The sequence below is a fragment of the Sardina pilchardus genome, chromosome 17, assembly GCF_963854185.1.
Source record: "Sardina pilchardus chromosome 17, fSarPil1.1, whole genome shotgun sequence".
Lineage (NCBI taxonomy): Eukaryota > Metazoa > Chordata > Actinopteri > Clupeiformes > Clupeidae > Sardina > Sardina pilchardus.
This window is the reverse complement of record NC_085010.1, coordinates 6,078,119-6,101,715: the sequence shown is the minus strand read 5'-3', so window position 1 is coordinate 6,101,715 and position 23,597 is coordinate 6,078,119. Positions and strand designations below refer to the sequence as shown.

Sequence of the window (23,597 nt, the reverse complement as noted above, 5' to 3'; positions counted from 1 at the left end):
CTTCCGCGTTTTGGCTGTGGTTGATGCCCAACCACCAGGACTGCGTGATACCTCATAGCAACCATCCATTTACAGGGTGCTTGCTCAAGTCTTGAAAGTCTTAAAAAGTATGGAATTTTAAAGTGCCTTTTTCCAGACCTTGAAAAGTTTGGAAATTTGTAGAAAAGTCTTGGAAAGTCTTGAAGAGTAGCTCATGAAGAACTGATGCAAGCACTCAGACTGAACATGACTGATACACCCTCCACAATTTTGCGACTTTTGTGATTTCATTCTTTTTTCATTTGCAATCAAAATCCATAATTTCATGGCAGCAATGTCTTAAGGTGCCTTACAGCAAAGAGCACCCAAGAGCACCAGAGGCAAGTGAGTTGGCTAGTGATAGGAAGAAACCTTGGGCAGTTCCACAATTCAAGGGGCTGACCCAACTGCCTGGGGTCATGCAGTAAAAGACAAATCAGTAGTTAGGGTAGGCTACAGGATGGCCATAATTCTCACAAAGGCAATATGATATGCAACATGATGGTCCAAAATACACAATGGTGATTAGTTCCAAAATAATAGACTTTACCATTATGTAAGGGATAACGACCGACGAGGTGACTGATTCGATGGGAATAATGGCGAGGTAGAGGTGCACGTCGCCGGGATCCTCCGCCGGGACGTTACCCAGCTAGCAATTACACGCGGGCCGCTTCCGTAAAACCTCCGGCGCTGTCGGCTGAGTTGCGGCATCGGCGCCCTTCTAGAAATTAGGAGCGGGCCGCTTCCATAAAACCTGCGGCGCTGTCGTCCTCGGCTGAGTCGTGGCAACCACAATTGGGCCAGGTCATTTTGCCACCTGCAGGGAGCTGCGCGACAGCTGTTAACTGGACGCTCGGCTCAGACCCTTTTTACCAGTGTGAAGCCGATTTCAACGGCTACTGCAGCAATCGTCAAGCACGCAGCAGTTCAAATCACTGGACTGTGCAACTTTGGATGAGAGAAGACGCCTGACTTCTGCTGGTTCTGCGAAATTACGGTGAATTTGAGGTAAGTCTTGTTTAACATTTCCTAAAAAGCATTAACAATTGGGTTCCCTTAACATTTTACATAAACTCTACATTCGAGTTATTACTAATGAAATGTTGACCAACTTTGTTCGCGAAGTTCCTTCGTCCTCCCTCCAGATGAAACGAAAATAATCTTTCTTCATTCAGAAATGTAATTCAATTAACAATCATTATTTAAGTCGAGACAACAACCGGAAATTCTTTATCAAGCCTGCATTAAGTAGCCTATAGCCTAGTAGTGCAAGGTGGGGATAAGGTGTAGCTAACGATAGATATTAGCTCAAAGGTAAACATTGGCTAAGGGGCTAAAACTAGCTGGGGTGTTAGCTCATGGTTTCTTTGCAGCTTGGATGCAATTTATGGGTAGGCTAGGCTTATTATTTACGAGCTCAGTCTTCGACTTGTGGAAGAAAATACATTGGAACAAAATCTTGGGCTATTTCATTTTTATTCTGTAAACTGGTATGTCTCGTGTCTCTTTCCCATACTTTAGTACTGGTCCAGTAGGCTAGTATATTACGGTTACAGAGACGTGCTACACTGAGTCGACTGACATGCTGCCCTCTTCTTGTGTTTTTTTCTCAGATGCAGTTCGCCGGAATTCCCTGACAAAAGACTCCACAGAAAAGCTCTTCATCACCAGGTGGATAGGCTACCGACCTCCGACAGAGATGGTGAAGCCAGAGCAAACCGGTAGACATCGTAGATAAGTTTCAAACTCAAATGCAGTGGACTAAAATTAAATGTTTCAAAGTATTAACCCTTGTTGGTTTTACATGAATGCTGTGATGTATGGTCCAATAAAAATGCTTTAAACTTGAAAACTGCCTATGATTTATATGCAGATTAGGCCTATATCTTAAAGAACTGCTTAGCAATTCTAGTATTGACTTGACACGAATGGAAATCAATAAAACCCAGGCAATGAACTGGACGGGGGCTTTACATCGGGGTTCCACAATAGGGCCGCATTACAACCGAGCGCTCGGAGAGCAATCGGACCTAGATTCATGCCGAGGATTGGCCGAGTGTTAATCGGGCCGCGTTACAGCCGAGCGCTCGGAGAGCAATCGGACCTAGGGGCTTTACATCGGGGTTCCACAATAGGGCCGCATTACAACCGAGCGCTCGGAGAGCAATCGGACCTAGATTCACGCCCGAGGATTGGCCGAGTGTTTTCGTTTTTAATCGGGCCGCGTTCGGCCCGCACAATTTTTGCTAGCTGGGTATTTCCATAGAACCGGTCACTTCGGAGGTCGTTATCCCTCTTATCTGCAGTGACTAGTTAGGTTATAATTTTTTATTCACTACTTTCTTTGAAATGCAGAAAATAACCCACTATAGCTACCGTTATGGAGGAAGAAGTAGCCTGAAATAGTTCCTTCCAGTTTCAACTGCTACTATGGTTTTTATGGATACCAGTCATAAGCGCATTGGTATGGAACAGTGCTAGAAATGTTTTTCTAAAACGGATAGTTCTGGTCCTTGATTGTGATTGGCTGAATTGCGTTCGATGCCGTTGTAAATATCAGATAAACTCACACCTTGACCGCGTTTCGTTCTAATGCGCTACCACAAAACTTGATCACTGGGCATCTGGTGGTAGGTCGATCCTGCCAAGGGCATCTGAGAGGGCCTTTTGGAGAAAGATGGTCCTGCCATGGGGGTCTCAGTATGGTTGCAATCTGCATTACATCTCATTATACTGCTATTGGAGAGTAAAATTCTTGTGTGTTGGTAGCCTGACTCTCAAAGCTACAAAATGTTGAGGTCTTGAAGAAAAGATTATAAGTTTGGAAAAAGGTTGGAAAAAGTCTGGAATTTTTAGATGACAAAAGAGCAAGCACCCTGATTTAGAACTAGTAACCGCAGTTTGAGAAATTAGTTGAAATGTGTCTGGGAAAAGTAGTTCTACAAACAATACCGTTCTAGCAATTAAAACAATTAAATTAGCACCGGAAACGAACACAACGCAAGTGGCAACAGTGGAATAAGCGGGATAATGGACTTCACGCCGTACGGTTATGTAAGGGATAACGGCCGACGAGGTGACCGGTTCGATGGAAATAATGGCTAGGTGGAGGTCTAGAACTCCGGCGACGTGCGAAGCACGGAGACGGAGTTACCTCCGCCGTGCCATTATTTCCATCGAACCGGTCGACCTCGAAGGCCGTTATCCCGCTTATCTCCCGTTTGTATTCATAACCTGTATATTTAGAACATAGTTTTATTCCACCGTTGCGTCCGTTAACATCGCTAAAACTGTCTTGACTGTGGGACTACTTTTCCGCCACATATCAACTTTCTACTTGCAGGACAAAACTGTTGTTACTAGTTCTAAATGGATGGTTGCTATGGCCAAAAGCCAGTCGTTAGTTCTAAATGGCTGGTTGTTACGGCCAAGAGCCAGTCGTTAGTTCTATCTCTCCCGTTGTCAAGCCGGCATATCCCAGGATTCTGATTAACTTTATCTTTGAAAGATCGCTACTTTTATAGCCTAAATGGCATCCAACTAGCTACAATCCACCTCCGTCATATGCTACAATTAGGGTGACCACCTGTCCCGCTTTACGTTGTACTGTACAGCAATTTTACCCTTTGTCCCGCCTCACGCAAATTGAGCATCTGTCCCGCTTTTTCGTTCGACCCTGGCCAATTGAAAATAAATACACAGATACGCCCGCAGGCGTAGTGTTAACTTATGTCCAATAGTTCAAAGGAGAGCAATAAAATCGGTAGTCGATAGGCTGAGTCGTACGTCAATCAAACTGTTGCCTGGTGCACGTACGCATCCGCAACGTTGTCAAAGATCTCAAATTGGTGAGCGCGCTCCTCGGTCAGGTTAAGCAGCCATGGCCAGTGTGGCCACGAGAAAGAGAAGATGCACTTACAGCGAATGGACCGCAACATATACTCTTGGCAAAGACGGCGAAGCAGAGAGGGCATTTATTTGCGTTTTTCTCTGGGGCATGGTGAAGAATTCGATGTGAAGCGGCATGGTGCAAGTGAGTCCTACAAAACTAAAAAAAACACTCCGAGAGCACAGACCTAGGCCAACCGAAAACACAACCGCCTCCTGGATAACTCCCATTTAATCGTTTGTTCCGTGGGTCATTTCAGACCTTTCCTGAAAATCCCACCCTTAACTTTTTGAGTTATCTTGCGAACTTACAGACAGACAAACAAACAGACAAACAAGCCCCGATGAAAATAACCTCCTTGGCAGATAATAAAAACACATCAAAGAAACATGCAAATCATAAAAGATTCTGGTTTACCTATTTGCACTGAAATAGTTCAACTTTCTATGCAAGCCTCAGCTATAGACTATAGGCCTTATAGTTGGTTGAACTTAGGCTAGGTGGGTCTAATATTTTTTTTGTGTGTTTTAAGAATTTGATTCACTGAGTGCATTCTTTCAGCTGCATAATGCCTGGTCCCTTGGACAGCTGACAATTTTGATAGTCCCAATAAAGATGAGATGTTGCGAAATTAATGTTTTGTCTTTTAGCCTAGGTAGTGTCTTAATCTTATGTCGGTAGATAAAAAAAAATGTTGCTTAGTAAATTGGCAATATATCTTAAGTTTAAAGTTATTACGTCTGTCCCACATTGTCCCTCTTTACCATGCTACTTGTCCCACATTTTGTCTGACTAGAGGTGGTCACCCTAGCTACAATGTTACTATGGTTCTGCACGTCTGTATTTCAGCTTGGATGCAACGTGACAGTTCATTTAAACTTCGCAACGAGTTTGGCGAATTAATATTCAAGTGTGATACGGGAACTACTTCAAAGGTAGCAGGTTATACGAAGTTAATGGCCACCCCATCAGCCAATCAGAGAAGAGAATTCCATTGTTGAGGGAGATAATCAAAGTTAATGCACTTTTCTAGACGGAACGTCCCTCCGCTTCGCGTCGGGCTTTATCACCGTCTAGAACGTGCATTAAAGGTAGGGTATGGAATGAGCTTTTTTGGTCATTTTTGCAAAATCACTTGAAATCCTATTCCTAACCCACTTACAGCCACTGAGTTGGAAGTACTGAAATGGAAATTAAACATGTCAATCATCTGCAGAACGGGCAGGGCTCGAAAAACTCCAGCCAATAGAATTCTAAACCTCATACCATCATTTCACAGCTCATTTGTCAATCTAACGGTCTTCCTCTTCCTCCTCCCCCTCCCCCCCCGCACGCGCGACCCGTTCGTGCACATAGCACGAAAGCTGACCGCGAGTCAGTGCTGAAAGTGAAACGAAACTAACTAGGCCTGCTACACGTCCCACAATGTTCCCCTCAAATTGTATGTGTCACTTCATTTCTATACATAGTAAGGCAGCGGATACCTACGGAAACTCAATCACCCACGCAATAAATAAGCTATGTAGCAAAAATTACATTTTACCGTGACTCGAAGAGTGTTGTAAACATGAAATCGAAACTTAACCGCTTGGAGCTACAGTGGAATAGGCGAACCAGCGGGCCAGCACTAAACTCGGATATTTCAGAAGATAAACGCCCTGGTAAGAACCAAACCATTCTATTCAAATATACACACCTATGGCTACTGAAAGATGTAAGGTAGCCTATATCAAATGTTATTTTGGTGTATTAAAATGCATCGTTGTTTTAGAATTTCCGAACGAAAGGGCTGGTAGACTAAGGTGCTTTTACCATAATGGCTATAAAATCATCTACCTTGTCTGATTTGTGGAACTATTACCTACAACCCTTTGGAGGTGAATAAAGAATGTAATTGGGGAAGTTGATGTGGGCGATTGTATGGAGACTAGAGCTCATAGTGCTGTAGACGCCAGGCTGGCATTTCATTTAGCCTGGCTCGCTCTCGCGCATAATTTTCGTTGGTGCATGGAGGGCGGGACTTGAGGTTGTATGTATTCAAAATCTGCCGGCCGTTTTGCGAATTCCGTACCCAACCTTTAACTTTGAATAACCGCACGGCGTGTCGTCCATTATCCCGTAGGCTACATATTTACCTCTGTTACAACAAGTCATGATTTATGCCCATTAAACTTTTATCTTACCATCAGCATCCGTGTCACCTGAAGCATGCGATAGAAATATCTATTGAAAAGCACAGTTGACCTGTGCATGCACCATCTTTTGATTATTTGATTTAGAAAGCAAGTTCATTATTTTGAGCTGCTATTAGAATGGAAGCTTAATATAATAATTTAGCCCGAAGTTAGATAACATAGGCTATTTGCTGCAATTTCAAAACCGGATCAGCGTATTGTACAGAGGAATGCTTCATATCCTCGGGTCCGATAAGGTCTGCTGTTTATTTTGATATATGGTTAGCTATATGTTGACTGGAGTTTGGGAGATATAGGCTACCACCGAGAGTAATGGGTGTGGGGGTGGATGAAGCTCTGTGTGCACAGTGGAAATAGCCTATGATTAAACTGAATGTAGGCTAAGTAGGCTAATGTTAATTTTCGTTAGGTTTCGTTAAGTTTATCACAGCACCTGCTAATATCGTTTGAAAGCTCAAGTCCAGCTCTTCGCTGCTCGGGTGAAAGCATACATTTCTTTCATAAGTTTTCATTGCAGATGTGGCATTGTGGAATTTGTAGGTTGCAGACTACGCCACGATGGGACTTGCACCCAAAGATATAATTCAACTCTGTATCCTTAATTTAAGGCACTAAGGTTCGATATGACTGACAGAGACATGGTTCCATAAAAACAAAATAATTTATTAAACACACACACGTATTCACAAACACATAAAACGCTAAGACTGTGCTGAGGCTTACCGATGGGAGGGCAGTGGCTAAGGTACAAGGACACGAAGTAGGCACCCCAATCACACGTGCAGTTACACACAATTCACAGGCAAGGATACACTCAGTGAGAAAGTCACGGCACACAGAACCCAGCACCACGGAGACTGCTCCCACTTTCGGCTAATAGCAACATAGAGGGGGGAGGGGAAAGACGGACAATAGTTACAGACAGCACGCTCACAAAAGTGTAACAAAGTAAATCAAACAAGACACAACAAACGGGCATACTAAGGATCAGCAGCTTCACAGCCTCCCCTTGAGCAGACAAAACATATTAACATAGGTCAGTGCAAACAGAAAGACATATCACAACACAAGATGTCAACACGTTGGCGATCAACAGCACTGGGAAAAAGGCCTCCAGTCAAACGTGTCAGAAACAAAGAAACACACGGAACGTACAAAACACAACGACACAATCTTCGCATAAGCGACGCGACACAGGGAGGACAAGTAGGCTACGGAGGTGGGCTCAGTTCGTCCAGCACATAATGGGAGATCACACACAGTCCAATGCACTAGCGTGCGACCAGCTAGCTGCAAGCCGCGTTAGCCGTGAGACGGAGACCAGTGATGTTTGGCTGAACACATGAGTTGTCAAGACGGACGTATAGGCAAAGCAGCAGAGTTCATGTAGCCTATTGCCAGCCGCCCCCCCTAAGTAGCAATCCCCAGGAACTGCACTGGACGTGCATCCAGCCGGCGGGCGGCCGATGCAGCACGGGGAAGGGGGACTCTATGACAAAAACACTAGATAAGTAACAATATTAAAACCACACTCGTTACCAATAAAATAGCACCGGAAACGCCATCATACCTGTGGCGATGGCAATCGACAGGGACGTAGGGCATAGGACGTAATCAACATGGAGAGAATTTAAATAGAGCCGCTGTTGTGCTGATTGGCTCTTGGTAGCCAGATCTGGGCCACTCACAAAGCAGCCAGCGGCTCGGATGAAACGTGGCCACTACACAAGTTCATCCTGCTACACAGACATGTGTGCAACTTTACCAAACTGTATAGAAGTAAACCCCCTCCTTGGCCCGCTCTCTCTCTCTCCCCCTCTCCCTCTCGTGCGCGCTCAATGGACACCCACCCCTCGACTGAAATCCGGTTAGCATCATCCCAGACAGCACACATGAATCTGGACGACGTCGGCATTAAATCAGCGGCGATATTCGCAAATATTAGTGTCTCAGGGGTATCGGCCGGTATCGGCCCTTAGTCGGAGTTAATGTTTTAACTCTGGCTACGGCTCAGGCTTCCACGCATGTAGGCTTTTGATCGGTTCCTCTGGCTCCCACTACCCAAAGCCGATCCCGCTAGAACTAACGGCTTTATTTTTTTAATGTGTGACGTGTGTACTGTTTAGCTACAGTAGTACAACAACTCAACAACAGTCTGGAGCAGCGATTTTCAGGTGGGTAAATTCACTCATGTAAATGGTCAGAAAGTGTTGTGTCAATTGTATGGCTGTTGTATATTTACCTGCTAAGCTAAGTCATAACTTTGTGTAAACGAGCTGTTTTGGAGTAATAACAACTTCGATGAACTAATTCACGTTGATTGAGCTAATTCACGTTAGCTATAGCTAACACTGGAAAATATTTTAAACCTACTGTAGCAACAAAATGTTAACAGCATCGATTATCTCCGTAGGACAGCTGTGTAGGTGTAAGAATATTTGACCCAAAGCCTTGAGATATCGATGGCTTTGATTTGACCGTGAGACTTTACGAGCTGTTTTGGAGTAATAACAATAAAGCTGTCATTTGACTGAAAGCATTTTAAAAGAGTAGCTAGTTTGAATTAAACCGCTCATTACAACAGCAAGCCTGGCCGAACATTACCTATTAACATTGACCAGTGATTCGTCTGAAAAGGCGAAGGCTAGGCAAATATAAAAGGGAGATGTAAGACAAATAGGATACGTGGGTCCTTGATATCAACAGATGTTATTAATCAACACCACCCCACTCTGAGGGTAGCCTAGGTTACGAGCAAAGATTCTAGAACAGAGCAAGATGGATCAGTTGCGTCAAAAGATATATATCTATGATGAAGTACGGTACAGGGCGCCATTTTGGTAAGCTCAGCAACATTTCTGACACAGTTCCAATCATATAAACCCACCTAAACAGCTGTTTTTGCCGTTGCCAGCTGTTTTTTGTTTTGTTTTGTTACTCGGTAATGATCTGGCCGTGTGAAAGGCACGATTTATTACTTTTCGGCTTACCAAAATGGCGCCCATGGAGCGTTAGAATGTACTTCAAAAAATCCAACGTATTCTCCGGCCAGTGATCCATCTTGCTCTGTTCTAGAATCTTTGGTTACGAGTCAGCTATGCAGTGCACCCAGCACAACTGCGCGATTGTTATGAGCGCATCAATAATGGAAATAGACATATACGGCAAATAACTAACTAAAGCGGGGGAAAAAACTAGGCTTCAGAACAGTATGCATCTACTGTTTTGACCAGTATGTCATGCATTTGCACCTAAGGGAAGCGTTAGAAAGGTTTTGTGTGCATTTTAGGTTGCTAGTCGGTTACTTGTAGGCCTACTGTACATCAAAACTCATTAGTCTTGTTTTGCAATGTGTGGACTATGTTTATTAAGTGTCTGTTTTGCTGTATATTTTAAGGAAATACTACCAGGCCTCAATCTCCTTCAGGCAACCATCTGGTCACTCAAAATGGTGAGACATCTTATTTGTATATTTTCAATGATATGGGTTGCAAACTCAGTGTCTCAATTCACTTTTAAACTTAGAAATGTTTTCTTTACTTCATAATTCAATATACAGACCAGGCCAACTGGAAACGGTGGAGGTCCTGTTGCCTGGCAAGATGTTGACATAAAGTGTAAGTATTGTATTTGTGCACGTATGCATAATTTTAGTATCTCAGCTATCTTTATTAATATGTCTTGTAAGAGTTGTATGGCAAACATTATTATTTCAAATCTCTTTTTGTATATCTTCATAACAGTGAATTGGCCTGGAGACTACCTGACAACTGTGAAAGCCCTGCTGGCTGATGAGATGTGGTCATAGACTCTTCAGTGTAAAAGAGATTAGACAGTGATCATTTGACATAGAATATCCAGTGTTTCAACCATTTCTACTTAAGAAAAAAAATGTGTGACCAACATATGTGCATGTATTTCAACCCGCAGTGCCATATCCAGACCAGACCATCATCAGGGGCACACTTTCGGTGAACGTAAGTGTATTTTAGATATTTAGCCTTTTAAAGTAGGTTATGCAAGAATGTTAAGTTAATTTGCCTGCGTCATACTCACTGGGCTCTTCTCAACCCTCTATTTGCATACGGCCTCTCTCATCAAGCCCTCAGCTTGCGCCCCGAAAAGTTCAAAGCCCGAAGTCATCGAGGACATCTCATGTGGAGGGTGGAGGGAAGTGGAAGGCCCGATACGCGAGGAAACACGAGTGTATCCTACGCGATCATTGCTGCAAGCTGCCAAGGTAAAAAGTTCCCTCCCACGTCTGAACTTTTGGTTTTAAGTTCGTAGGGAATACTTTGCATCAATAAAGTACCAAATAGACCAAAAGTAAGTAAGTAAGTAAGTAATATTTATTTATAAAGCACGTTTACAACAGTTCACACTGACCAAAGTGCTGTACATAGTGTAATAAAAATAGGTAAAGAAATAAAGAAATAACATGAAATAATATAGGCCTACAATAAACAATGAAATACAATAAAATAAGATAATAATAATAATAATGATAAGTAAAAATAATAAGTACAAATAAATAAATAACAAAACTAAATAAAAGTACACTTAAAACACAAAACCATCAAATTAAGGGGGATGGAAAGCAAGGGTGTAAAGGTGGGTTTTGAGCCTTGATTTAAAAGTAGAGATGGAGGGGGCATCACGTATGTGTGGTGGCAATTGGTTCCACAAACGTGGAGCCGCAACAGCAAAGGCCCTGTCACCTTTTTGTTTTAGTCTGGAGTGGTGGATATGTAGAAGACCCTGATTGCAAGATCTCAGGGATCTAGTGGCTGAGTGGGGTATTAGGAGATCTGAAATGTAAGATGGGGCCTGGCCGTTGAGGGCTTTGAACACCATTAGTAGTATTTTAAAGTGGATCCTTTGATGCACTGGCAGCCAATGAAGGGATGCAAGAACAGGTGTGATGTGATCCCACTTTTTTGACCCAGTTAAGAGTCTTGCTGCTGCATTCTGGACCATTTGTAGGCGTTGTATGAGGGACTGGGGGAGACCAAGGTAAAGGGAGTTACAATAATCCAGCCGTGATGTTATAAAGGCATGAATAATTGTTTCCAGATTATGATATGACAGGGAGTGTTTAATTTTGGCTATAATTCTAAGCTGGTAGAAGCTGTTTTTAACCACGGCAGAGATTTGCTTATGAAAGCAGAGCTCAGAATCAAAAATGACACCTAGATTTCTTGCAGATGGTTTAACAAAAGATGTCAGACTACCCAGGTCAGTTACTGTGGGGGTTTTTGTTTTGGAGGGGTTAAAATGATTACTTCTGTTTTGTCATTGTTTAACTGAAGGAAATTTTCTCCCATCCAAACATTAATCTCCTTGAGACACTCTAAGAGAGTCTGAAGGGAGTCACTGGATCTCAATGGGAGATATAGTTGGGAGTCGTCAGCATAAAAGTGGAATGAAAGGTTGTATTTTCTAATTATATTTCCTAATGGGAGCATGTATAAACAGAATAGGACTGGACCCAGAATGGACCCCTGGGGGACACCACAGGAAAGAGGGGCTGAGGATGAAGAGTGCTGCCCTATAGATACTGAAAAGGATCTATGGGTGAGGTAGGAGGAGAACCACTGCAGAGCAGAGTCCCTAATACCAACCCACTGATGGAGACGGCCTAAAAGAGTGGGGTGGTCTACGGTGTCAAATGCAGCACTGAGGTCTAGTAGGACTAGGATAGCATTATCACCTGTGTCAAGTGTGAGGAGCAAGTCATTTGAAACTTTCAGCAAAGCTGTTTCAGTGCTGTGGCGTGCTTTAAAGCCAGACTGAAATGGCTCCATGATATCTGCAGAATTAAGAAAAGGCAGTAATTGAGAGAGGACTACTTTTTCTAGTATTTTGGAGATGACTGGTAATTTAGAAATGGGGCGATAGTTTTTTGGGTAATTGACATCAAGGTTATGTTTTTTAAGCAGCGGTTGGACAACTGCATGCTTGAAGCATGAGGGAACAGTGCCAGAGACAAGGCATGTGTTTATAATGACCAAAATGCTAGGACCAATGGTTTCAAAGGCATCTTTGATCATTTGAGCAGGGATAGCATCATTGGGGGATGTAGAGGGTTTCATGTGCATGACAATATCATTCAGCTCATTTAGGGTCATGGGTGAAAAATGGTCAAAGAACACAGCACCAGGTAAAGGACACAGTGGAGTGGGGGAAACAGAGGGGGTAGAAGACAGTTTGATAAGTTCTATTTTATCAATAAAAAATTTCAAAAAAGTTTCACATAAGACTGTGGAAGTTTCGACCTCAGGGGAGACTTGGGGGTTAATGATTGAGTTAATGGTACTAAAAAGGATTTGGGGTCTGTGGGAGTATTTGTCAATAATGTCAGAGAAATATTTGGCCCTGGCTTGCTTAGCCGCTCTCTGGAAGGTTGCTAATGAATTCCTGAAGATGTCAAGAGAAACTGTAAGCCTATCTTTCTTCCACTTCCGCTCAGCTCTCCGACAGACCTGCCTGAGAGTGCGCGTTGTGTCATCAAGCCAGGGTTGAGGCTTAGGTTTGGGATGTTTGAGTTTAAGGGGAGCAATAGAATCTAGAATGTTACAGCAAGATGTGTTAAATAGAGACACTATGTCATCAATGTTGTCATGGAGCTCAACAGCAGTAGAGATGGAGCTAGCAACATCATTACTCAGAAAGCAATCAGAGAAATGGCAGGCAGTGAGAGAATTTACATGACGTGAAAAGCGACCAGGGGGTTTAGCTACAGGCAGAGGGTTAGGTAGGTTAACATTAAACAGAATGGGTTTATGGTCAGAGATGGAGGCCTCCTCAGTATGCACATTATCAACAGAAAACCCATGAGACAGAATCAAATCGAGAGTGTGACCAAGTATATGTGTGGGCTGATTAATGTGTTGCACCAGATCAAACGAATCCATAAGATGACAGAAATCCTTAACCAAGGGTTTATCTGGACAACAAAGGTGGATATTAAAGTCACCTAAAATCAACAAACGGTCATAAGATGTAATAAAATCAGATAAAAAGTCCGAGAACTCTTTCATGAAGTCTTTGTTTGGTTTAGGAGGCCTGTAAACCAGGGCACACACTAAGGGTGAAGCAGATTCCACTTTTACGCATTGAATTTCAAAAGTTGAAAAAGACCCAACAGATATACTCCTTAGTTTGAAATTGTTCTTAAAAATCATAGCAATACCGCCACCCCGTCCAGTAGCCCTGGGCGTGCTGATAAATGAACAGTTCGTTGGACAGAGTTCGCCGAACACTGATGACTCACCCGATCCCGCACCTATCCAGGTCTCGGTTAAAAACAGAATATCCAGATGTCGTTGGATAAAGAAGTCTTTCAGAATGAACGTTTTGGAAAACACAGACCTTGCGTTGAGCAGTGCAAACTTTGCCGGTGACAGTTCGAGAGATTGTGGAGGTCGCACATATTCTAATGGGCGGATGTTCAGGAAGTTCACTCCGCCGCCTCGGACCCGCAGTTTTGGAGAGGCTGTGCTGACGGTCATAGGAGTGAGGTGTTGATGGGGGACTTCCTTGGACCGTCCAGGAGAGTCGCGCCGAGACTGCAGAGTCGGGATGGCATCCTTCGTCGCTCGATGGATGGTGAAGGAGCGGCGTGACCCTCTGTGCACGTAGCGCTTCCTCCGAAGGATCTCTTCAGCCTGGCAAAGGTGGAGCACATCCTCATCGATGGAGGTGGTGAAGGATGCATGCTGACGAAGTTGCTCTGCGGTATAACGAAATCCGCCCATGTAGCCTGGTGTGGAGCTGCAGATGTGTTCACGCGCAACAGCGCAGGCAGACACAGCACAAAGCCTCGATCTCCCTAGGCTAGTCCGGGGCCGGACCATTGGTCCGACATCCCATTAGTCCGACATCCCATTCGTCCGAAAATGAACCATTCAATAGAGATACCATTAGTCCGACATCTCATTACTCCGAAAAAAAGAGAACCATTGGTCCGACGTCCCATTAGTCCGACCATACACAGTAGCCTAGAGATGCATGGATGACTTGAAACTGAAAGATGCAAAATTCGCGGAAAAGAGGAGACATCTTTTTTTGCAGCATTGTGTGTCTAACAACAGGTGGAAATGTGCTAGCCTGTTGTAACAATCAACCGTTTACCTTCGGCTGTGTTAATTAAACGCAGAAGGGTTTTTTTGAATGACTAAATATGAATGGCAATAAACAGATCATTCTGAGAATGAGTAGGCTACAACGTAGACTACACATCTGAGTGCGTCTCTTGATTATAACAATGAAACAATGTCGCTTTCTTCGGTTTAACAGTAAAGGAAGACACACACCAAACAATAACCCATGTCGTGCACAGCGGCGCTTTATATTCACACACAATTAAATGTCCCAAACAATCCCAAGCGTTGCAATCCCCCCTTTCATTCAGTCCCGAAAATAAACCTACAAGTCCAAACTAAACGAAAGATGTCCTGTATTTTGCCAGGACCGCGCACAAGAGTCAATAATCCAATCCAGGAAAACTAAAAGGGCCGCTGCCGACAAAACGTCCCGCAGCAATCAAAAAATATAATGGTCAGAAAAAAGGGAAAATGCGATTGCTGTCTCTCTGCTAGACCAAGCAATATGAAAACACAGAAAAGCAATCGATCTCACCAAATCTGGTGAATGCACCAGCAGTCCCCGAAGGCTTTTTCTCTTCGTGCGTCCTCTGTTTGGTAACGCAACGGTCCAAACTGCGCACAGCGTTTACCTAATGTGAAAGTACGTTTCCTCGGTATTGTTGTTAGTTTCAAACTCGAAGGACAACATTTACAAACACTCGTTGCCGCAGCACTGAGTAGGCTAGGCCTACTGGCGCCACAGATTCAAAATCTCACACGCACTTGCTACCCTCTTCAGACCGCCCCCATCATAGCGCATTCGGGTAAGGTGCGCAGGTGCGCGTGCATATAAAAAAATACATAGAAATAAGTAGGCTACATATAATGATATTACATGAGAACAGAGTTATTATATGCAATTAAACAATGTAATATTTAAGAAATGGCACCTAAACCAATGTGGCAGTGTGTTGTGCGACATTTTGGGAAGCCAGGACTATGCACAAATTAAAACGAGTTTCTGGAGTGAAACTTTGAATTTAGTCAGACCTGTGTGATAGAAGAATATGGCAAGGCTCTATTTCTAGCTCATATCGAGAAGAACGCACGATGGAAATAACTGGACTAACTGTGGATAACTTGTAGAACATAAAGGTAAGAGTTCATTGTCCTATAGCTATGTTGGAATATGCTAATTTGTGGTTTTGTCGTATGAAAGTTTATACGACTGAAACACGTTTGCTTCGATGTTCGTTTGCAAAAATATAAAACACATCTCATGCTAGGTGAAGTTCATCGCGGGATGTGAGCCTGGGTCACCTGCATGACAGTCACGCACCCATCCACTAGCCCAGGGGTCGGCAACCTGCGGCTCCAGAGCCGCATGCGGCTCTTTAGCGCCATCCTGGTGGCTCCCTGGAGCGTCTTCAAAAATGTATGAAAATGAATGGGGGGATTTTTGTTCGTTTGTTTTAATATGGTTTCTGTATGAGGACAAACATTCTTAACGTTTTCCAATGTTGTAAAAATGTGCATAATAAATATTAGAGTTCAACATTCTGTCAACGAAGATTTGATAGCCTGCGACACACGTTTCAGGGCGGCGCTGTGCCAGGCAGGTGGCTGTAAACCTATGGTTGTAAACAAACCGGCCGGTGTGTTAGCATGAGCCATGCCATGGATCCCAAAGGGAAAAAGAGAAAGATAGCCGATGAGATCAGAGAATTTAAGGCAGAATGGACCGAATCATTTGCTTTCATTGCCATTGCGGAAGGATTGCCAGCATGTTTGCTTTGTAATGAGAAGTTGGCGAACAACAAAAAGAGAACGACATTTAGAAAGACATATTCAGGGAAGGCAGGCTACATTTGCAGCCGACTACCGAGAGAAAAAGTGCGATTGCAGTAGCCTACTTCTGGAGAAATTTTGTTGCAACCTGATAGATATTAAAACGTGGAAAACAACGGTTCACGGATGGTGATTACACGAAGTTGAACTTAAAGCACCAGCGGAGTAGTCACGTGGTGTGTCATTCTCTCCAAGATGCGCTGCCTGCATGGGAAAACATTTAATCATGAAAGCTCATTATGTAGCCTTGTTGTAGACTTAGTCATTTTGATAATAGGCTAATATAGATAATATACACTTACAGCCTGTGTTGCCTTCATATAAGGCTTACATAAGGCTTTTCATTTTTTGCGGCTCCAGATAGATTAATTTTTTGTTTTATTGGTCCAAAATGGCTCTTTGAACATTTTGGGTTGCCGACCCCTGCACTAGCCTATGTCCCTGCTATTGAATTCATACTACAAATAGCGTCACATCACTCTAACTGTAAACAGTGGTAGACGGAGTTTTTAGGAAATAGACCAAAGTCTGGATTTGTTAATGTATTGTATGGTCGGACTAATGAGATGTCGGACCAATGGGCTTCTTTTTTTCGGACCAATGGGATGTCGGACTAATGGGATCTCTGGTCAATGATTCATTTTCGGACTAATGAGATGTCGGACTTATGGGATGTCGGACCAATGATACGGAACCGGCTAGTCCACCGACTAACAAGGCAATCTCAGCCGACAGGATGGGGAGGGAGAGAGGCACTGTGTAGCCAAAATTCGAGAAAACTGCCACAAGCTCAATCATGCAGCACAACTCGCAGTGAGAAGCCTTCAACTCTTTCCAGGCCAGGCTAGATGTTATTCCTCCTAGGCCAGGACGTGCAGGATCCACCAAACACAACGACCGGGCAGGCAGAGAGACGGGCAGTCAGGCAGGCAAGCGGCGCAGCAAGTATAGGCCAGCTGGTTCGCCGATGACCGTTCTTCTGGTCCCAGTGGGCATTTGATATCAATTTGACATCAATATGACATCGAACATTGATGTCAAAATTACGTCACGAAATAGGTCTAGAATGAAAGTCATATTGACGTCAATGTACTGATGTCAATTTGATGTCAAGATTTTGACCTCTGCTGATGTCATTTTGATGTTATTTTGATGTCATGTTTTGTCGGGATTTGATGTCAATTCAACATGTATTTGATGTCATGATGGTTGATTACGTTTTGATGCTATTTTGATATCATTCAATATCAGGCTTTGATGTCAATTCAACATTTATTTGACATCAAGATGTCATGATGTTGATGTCATTTCACTGTCAAGTTTTGTTGGCATTTGATGTCAATTCAACATTTATTTGATGTCAAGATGTCATGATGTTGATGCATAGGAAGACAATGTTTTAATGCTATTTTGCTATCATTCAATATCAAGCTTCGCTGTCAATTCAACATAAATCCGAAATCAAACATTAATGACAAAAGTATGAACATTTATTGACAAATTTTGATATAATTTCAATGTCAAGAATCACTCAGGACAGGATGAGAAAGCGTAGACCCCCAAACCAGACTGGAGCCACTTGTGAATAACCTGTAACACAGATACATAAATGTACATTTCATTAGAGAGCTTTTCGGTAGAGGGTAGGTTTTATTACAGCAGACAAAGGCATTTAAGCATGTTGACATTTACCTTCACTTCGTCCTGAACTAGTAACACCAGTTACAGAGGCATATGGTTATTTTTATTATTAATGTTTAGACCAAAAGTCAAATAAATCAAATGTAAAACTGTATAGCTTACTTCACTTAGGTGGCAGGACAGGATGAGAAAGCGTAGACCCCCAAACCAAACTGGAGCCACTTGTGAATAACCTGTAACGCAGATACATAAATGTACATTTCATTAGAGAGCTTTGAGGTAGAGGGTAGGTTTTATTACAGCAGACAAAGGAATTTAAGCATGTTGACATTTACCTTCACTTCGTCCTGAACTAGTAACACCAGTTACAGAGGCATATGGTTATTTTTATTATTAATGTTTAGACCAAAAGTCAAATAAATCAAATGTAAAACTGTATAGCTTACTTCACTTGGGTGGCAGGACAGGATGAGAAAGCGTAGACCCCCAAACCAGACTGGAGCCACTTGTGAATAACCTGTAACGCAGATACATACAGTGAGGAGAAAATGTATTTGATACCATGCTAAAGTTGCCTAAAAAGAGGAATATAAAATCATCATTTGACAATTGATCTTATTGCCTTAATTCAAAAAATGAGTAAAAATAAAACCGCTAAGGACACCAATTTTCTTTGTGATTGAAGAACGTATCGTAAATAAATAAATGTTCTTCCTAAATGCTAGGGGGAAGGAAGTATTTGACCCCCTATGTAACCCTATGGGAATTAAGCACATAGGGTTAACATAGGGGCAGGCAGTTTTTTATTTTTAAAGGCCAGCTATTTCATGGATCCAGGATATTATGCATCCTGATAAAGTTCCCTTGGCTTTTGGAATTAAAATAGCCCCACATCATCACATACCCTTCACCATATCTAGAGATTGGCATGGAGCTTTTTCCAGTAGGCCTATTAGCCTGTTTGATGCTCATTGAGCTCAATGCAAATCAAACAGGCTAATAGGCCTATTGGAAAAAGGACCATGCCAATCTCTAGCTATGGTGAAGGGTATATGATGATGTGGGGCTATTTTAATTCCAAAGGCCAAGGGAACTTTATCAGGATGCATAATATCCTGGGTCCATGAAATAGCTGGCCTTTAAAAAATAAAAATCTGCCTGGCTATGTTAACCCTATGTGTTAAATTCCCATAGGGTTACATAGGGGGTCAAATACTTCCTTCCCTTAGCATTTAAGGAAAACATTTATTTATTTACGAAACATTCTTCAATCACAAAGAAAATTGGTGTCCTTGGCGGTTTTATTTTTACTCATTTTTTTTAATTAAGGCATTAAGATCAATTGTCAAATGATGATTTTATATTCCTGTTTTAGCATGGTATCAAATACATATGCTCCTCACTGTAAATGTACATTTCATTAGAGAGCTTTTGAGGTAGAGGGTAGGTTTTATTACAGCAGACAAAGGCATTTAAGCATGTTGACATTTACCTTCACTTCGTCCTGAACTAGTAACACCAGTTACAGAGGCATATGGTTATTTTTTATTATTGATGTTTAGACCAAAAGTCAAATAAATCAAATGTAAAACTGTATAGCTTACTTCACTTGGGTGGCAGGACAGGATGAGAAAGCTTAGACCCCCAAACCAGACTGGAGCCACTTGTGAATAACCTGTAACGCAGATACATAAATGTACATTTCATTAGAGAGCTTTTGAGGTAGAGGGTAGGTTTTATTACAGCAGACAAAGGCATTTAAGCATGTTGACATTTACCTTCACTTCGTCCTGAACTAGTAACACCAGTTACAGAGGCATATAGTTATTTTTATTATTGATGTTTAGACCAAAAGTCAAATAAATCAAATGTAAAACTGTATAGCTTACTTCACTTGGGTGGCAGGACAGGATGAGAAAGCGTAGACCCCCAAACCAGACTGGAGCCACTTGTGAATAACCTGTAACGCAGATATATAAATGTACATTTCATTAGAGAGCTTTTGAGGTAGAGGGTGGGTTTTATTACAGCAGACAAAGGCATTTAAGCATGTTGACATTTACCTTCACTTCGTCCTGAACTAGTAACAGGCATATGGTTATTTTTTATTATTAATGTTTAGACCAAAAGTCAAATAAATCAAATGTAAAACTGTAAAGCTTACTTTACTTGGATGGCAGAACCCCCAAACCAGACTGGAGCCACTTGTGAATGACCTGCAACACAGATACATAAATATGCATTACTTTTATCATCAGAAAGAAATGGCCAAATATTTATCATAACCAATAATACACCCCATTAAAATGCATTATATTGGGATCCACAGAATATGGTGCTGATCATTTTAGCTCCTCTTCCCATATATTCTAAACATTCACAACAAAGTGTCTGGTCTGTGCCAAGGCAAAGCAAGGACATACATGAAGTCAACAACTGCCTCTTCTATTTTGCCTCTGCTCAGTTAAATCTTACTCCAAGGAACGTTCAATGTCATTAAATGAACTCGTAGACGACAGTATTTCTACATGAAAATTTAAAACAAATAGCCTCGTGCCCTTTGTGCATTTATATTTCGTAAAAGTTAGAGAGTAATCTCTAGCAGCTACAGTTCAATCTAAAAAGTCACCAGGAAACACGTCTGGAAACCGGACTTTTTAGATTGAATAGTAGGCCTGTTTGCTGGTTTCTAACGTGTACAAAATATAAACACGAGTCCCAAAGCTATTTGTTGCTGCCAGCAGAGAATGTCGAGCTATGACGTATGTGTTTGAGCATGCGGCAGCTGGTTAGCGCTACCCATGGCTCTGGCGCTACCTTATTAGAACTAGCAGGCTACTGCTAACGTCATTCATAATTTAAAACCATTAGCTAGCAGCTAACGTTATCCCGGACTGGTGAACAATGTGAAATCAGCCTCCCTCCCAGAAAGAAATGATGTTTAGACACATCCGAATTGGCCTACGTTTTCTTAAAGACTCCCGAGTCCAACATCTAAGCTTTCATAACGTTAACAAAAACTAGTTTTCCTGTTGCTAACTTTAATGCTATCGTTAGCTAACAAGCTAACGCTAGCTAACGCAAGCCAACTTTTGTTGTTCACAAACACAAAGTTAGCGTTAAACCAAATTAAACGTTGCTCATTTTAAACTCAGTTCTGAGTTTAGCTTTCATTAAAAGGGTAACAAAGCCCTAGTTGGACAGGATTTAGCCCTGTCTAAAGTGGGCTAAATTAGCTTGCGAAAGCTAGCAGCTAGACCGTAGCAGCTAGCTGGTGTGTAAATATGAGCAATATCTGCAGACCAGCAAATCTTCGGATAATATCAGCAAATAAAGCTAGATAAGTAGGTTACTTGTGTTATGGAAGTACTTTTTCAGTGGATAGACTCGGTAGCTGCATAAATAAAGCATATAGGAGCATACTTACAGTGAGCCTTCAGACGCCGCTGTTTCGTCTTCCACTTCATCAACGAGAAATTTGAAAACTGAAGGAGCCGTTAGGACTGGAAAGGGCGCGTTCGATGTGCGAATCCGCACGGAGTCCGCCGCAGAGGGTCCGTTTTGGAACCCTCTGCTGTGTGGGTCAGGATGTTGAAAAACTCGTGTCGATTTACAATGAGTAGGCTAATAATATACCTTTTCAGACATTTTAACAGACGTTGTTTTGACATAAATTTCACATCAATTTGACGTCTTATTTCCTGACATCAAATCAACGTTGATTTAATGTCAATAATATAGACCTGAGATGTAGGGACCAGAAAAAACATGTTAGATTGATACCTTTGTTGGGCCTCTTTACAACCACAAGGAAATCATTACAAAATATAATGAAATTATGCATATTTATGCACGTCATACATGTTGGTCAAAATCTTGACTACTTGTTGATGTCAAATTGACGTCAGGATGCCAGCTGGGGTATGACAGCCAAAAAAGCAATTTCTTCGGATATTCCGTTACCACGGCGGAAAATGCAATAAAAATAACGAAAATAAAGAGCGAAATATGTACACTAAATAATACTATATACTGATTGGGAAAATATTGACATGAAATTATAAAACTTTTAAAAGTGTCAAACAATAACATGCCAGTTAGAGCGGCGTCAGTCTCGCCAGCGTTCCCGTAACCTAGCAACCTGATTTAAACCAAGACATGGACCTTTATATGCTGACATTACCATGAACTACCATGCAAACTCTTTTTAAAGTTCATGCCTGTTTTGTTTATGCATTGTATAATTCATTCATGTCTTGAGAACTATCAAACATTACCTCATTATCAGGGTCAATAAGTGGGAAGAGTCCATGCTCATGACATTTTTAGGCTTTGGTATGAACTCCTCTTTGCGTGTCTGTTTATTTTAGTCTAAGAGGTGATGCACTGCATCACCAGTAATTCACGTCTCTTAAGTGATATGTGAATAAGCAGAACATCTCTATTACAATATCAGTCAACACAATTCTTATTCTTAAAAATGTCATCATCACTGGTTCCTATCATTTGGCTTGAGAACATTTCATTGAGGGAAAACGCAGGTCCCACGTAGGCTACCTAAATGTTTTGGCCAGAGTTAGCTATAGCTTGCCAAATACTCATAGCTCGTCTGTGCCATAGGTCTGTGCTTGACTGAATTATCAGCTGGATTGATAACGCGAATGGGGTTGAAATCTCCGAGCTCGGTCTGTTATGATCTATACATGTTTGATCCCGTGAGGGAAATTCGGCCTCTGCATATCCCATTCGTGAAAATTCAGTAACAGCAATCACGTTCGTAAGCTAGACAATAAAAGTGTTGAATTAAGCGGTGTATTAATTTGTTGTTTTTGTCTCTTGCAGGAGAGGAGCTGGTTTTCGGGAGCTGTTCTAACAGCCTTTTTGTTAATATCAACATTCAATAAAATGAAACGAAAATGCCTTTCTTGCTTCTTTCTTGTCTCTTACTAGCTTAGATCTAATTCATTTTTAGTCTATATTGTAAATCTAGGTCCGACCTCAATAAAGGTCGCATAAGCCCCCGGGGGTGGAGGTGGGGGGATAGCTTTGCTGAGTCGTTGAAACATCGGCTAATTATCGTGGGGCATTTTGATGAGTCGTTGAAACATCGGCTCATTGTCGTTCTCGATGAACTGCCGACATCTCGAAGATGTCTTGCCAATGAGCAAACGCTCCGTGAGCGATGTCTGACAGATTATAACGGAATGCGTCGGCCCAATATTGTTAAGATTCATGCGTGCTGTCTGGGATAGTATACTGCACAAAATGAATTAAAACTCTTGCATTCAAGTTGACTGATCATCTCAATGTTTTCCAACTCCAAGACTCAAAAGGGCCTGTCCCAAGGAGAAAAAGTATTAGCCTACCTTGAAACGTAAACACACGTGGGGAAACTGAACAGTCCAACCAGTAGACTAAGCTAGTCAACTTTGTTTACAATATTTTGAGGCTTCCAGTCAGCTGAATTAAAAAGGCGGAGTTGTAATATGAATAGTCATGATGAATGTCATGAATATCAGATATTTCAGTATATAGAATATATAAAGAATTATATAGTCTACTATACATACATATTATATACAGTATATATCTTAATTCTTCACTCTCAAAAATAGGGGTACTGTTGGGGTACATTTTCGTTCTTTCAAGTACAATTTTGACCCTGTACCTTGTATTGGTACTAATAGGTAACATTTCGGGTACATAAATAATGTACCTTTTCACCAAGGGACCATATTGAACCTATGGGTACAAAAAGCCCATGGACTGTCACTCAGAAGTTGATAGGGGAGGAGATTCGGGCAGTGTTGCCAACTTAGCGACTTTGTCGCTAGATTTAGCGACTTTTGGCCGTCTCTGGCGACTGAAAATCTTATCTAGCGACTGACAACAAATCTGGCGACTTTTTCGTGTGTC

The 23,597-nt window shown here is 42.0% G+C and overlaps 3 long non-coding RNA genes across 3 annotated transcripts; 1 reads left to right on the top strand and 2 right to left on the bottom strand.

Annotated features, from left to right (window-relative positions):
• Nucleotides 1-9,458: 9,458 nt before the first annotated feature.
• On the top strand, nucleotides 9,459-9,916 carry LOC134062388 (uncharacterized). The gene is made up of 3 exons (XR_009935450.1): nucleotides 9,459-9,556; nucleotides 9,665-9,722; nucleotides 9,849-9,916. It is a non-coding gene; the product is annotated as an uncharacterized LOC134062388 (long non-coding RNA).
• Nucleotides 9,917-17,508: 7,592 nt separating this feature from the next.
• On the bottom strand, nucleotides 17,509-18,198 carry LOC134062249 (uncharacterized). The gene is made up of 3 exons (XR_009935421.1): nucleotides 18,128-18,198; nucleotides 17,844-17,914; nucleotides 17,509-17,630 (listed from the first exon to the last, which is right to left on the bottom strand). It is a non-coding gene; the product is annotated as an uncharacterized LOC134062249 (long non-coding RNA).
• A 1,301-nt stretch (nucleotides 18,199-19,499) lies between these two features.
• Nucleotides 19,500-21,268, bottom strand: LOC134062248 (uncharacterized). Its single transcript, XR_009935420.1, has 3 exons — nucleotides 21,109-21,268; nucleotides 19,846-19,897; nucleotides 19,500-19,641 (listed from the first exon to the last, which is right to left on the bottom strand). It is a non-coding gene; the product is annotated as an uncharacterized LOC134062248 (long non-coding RNA).
• Nucleotides 21,269-23,597: the final 2,329 nt, after the last annotated feature.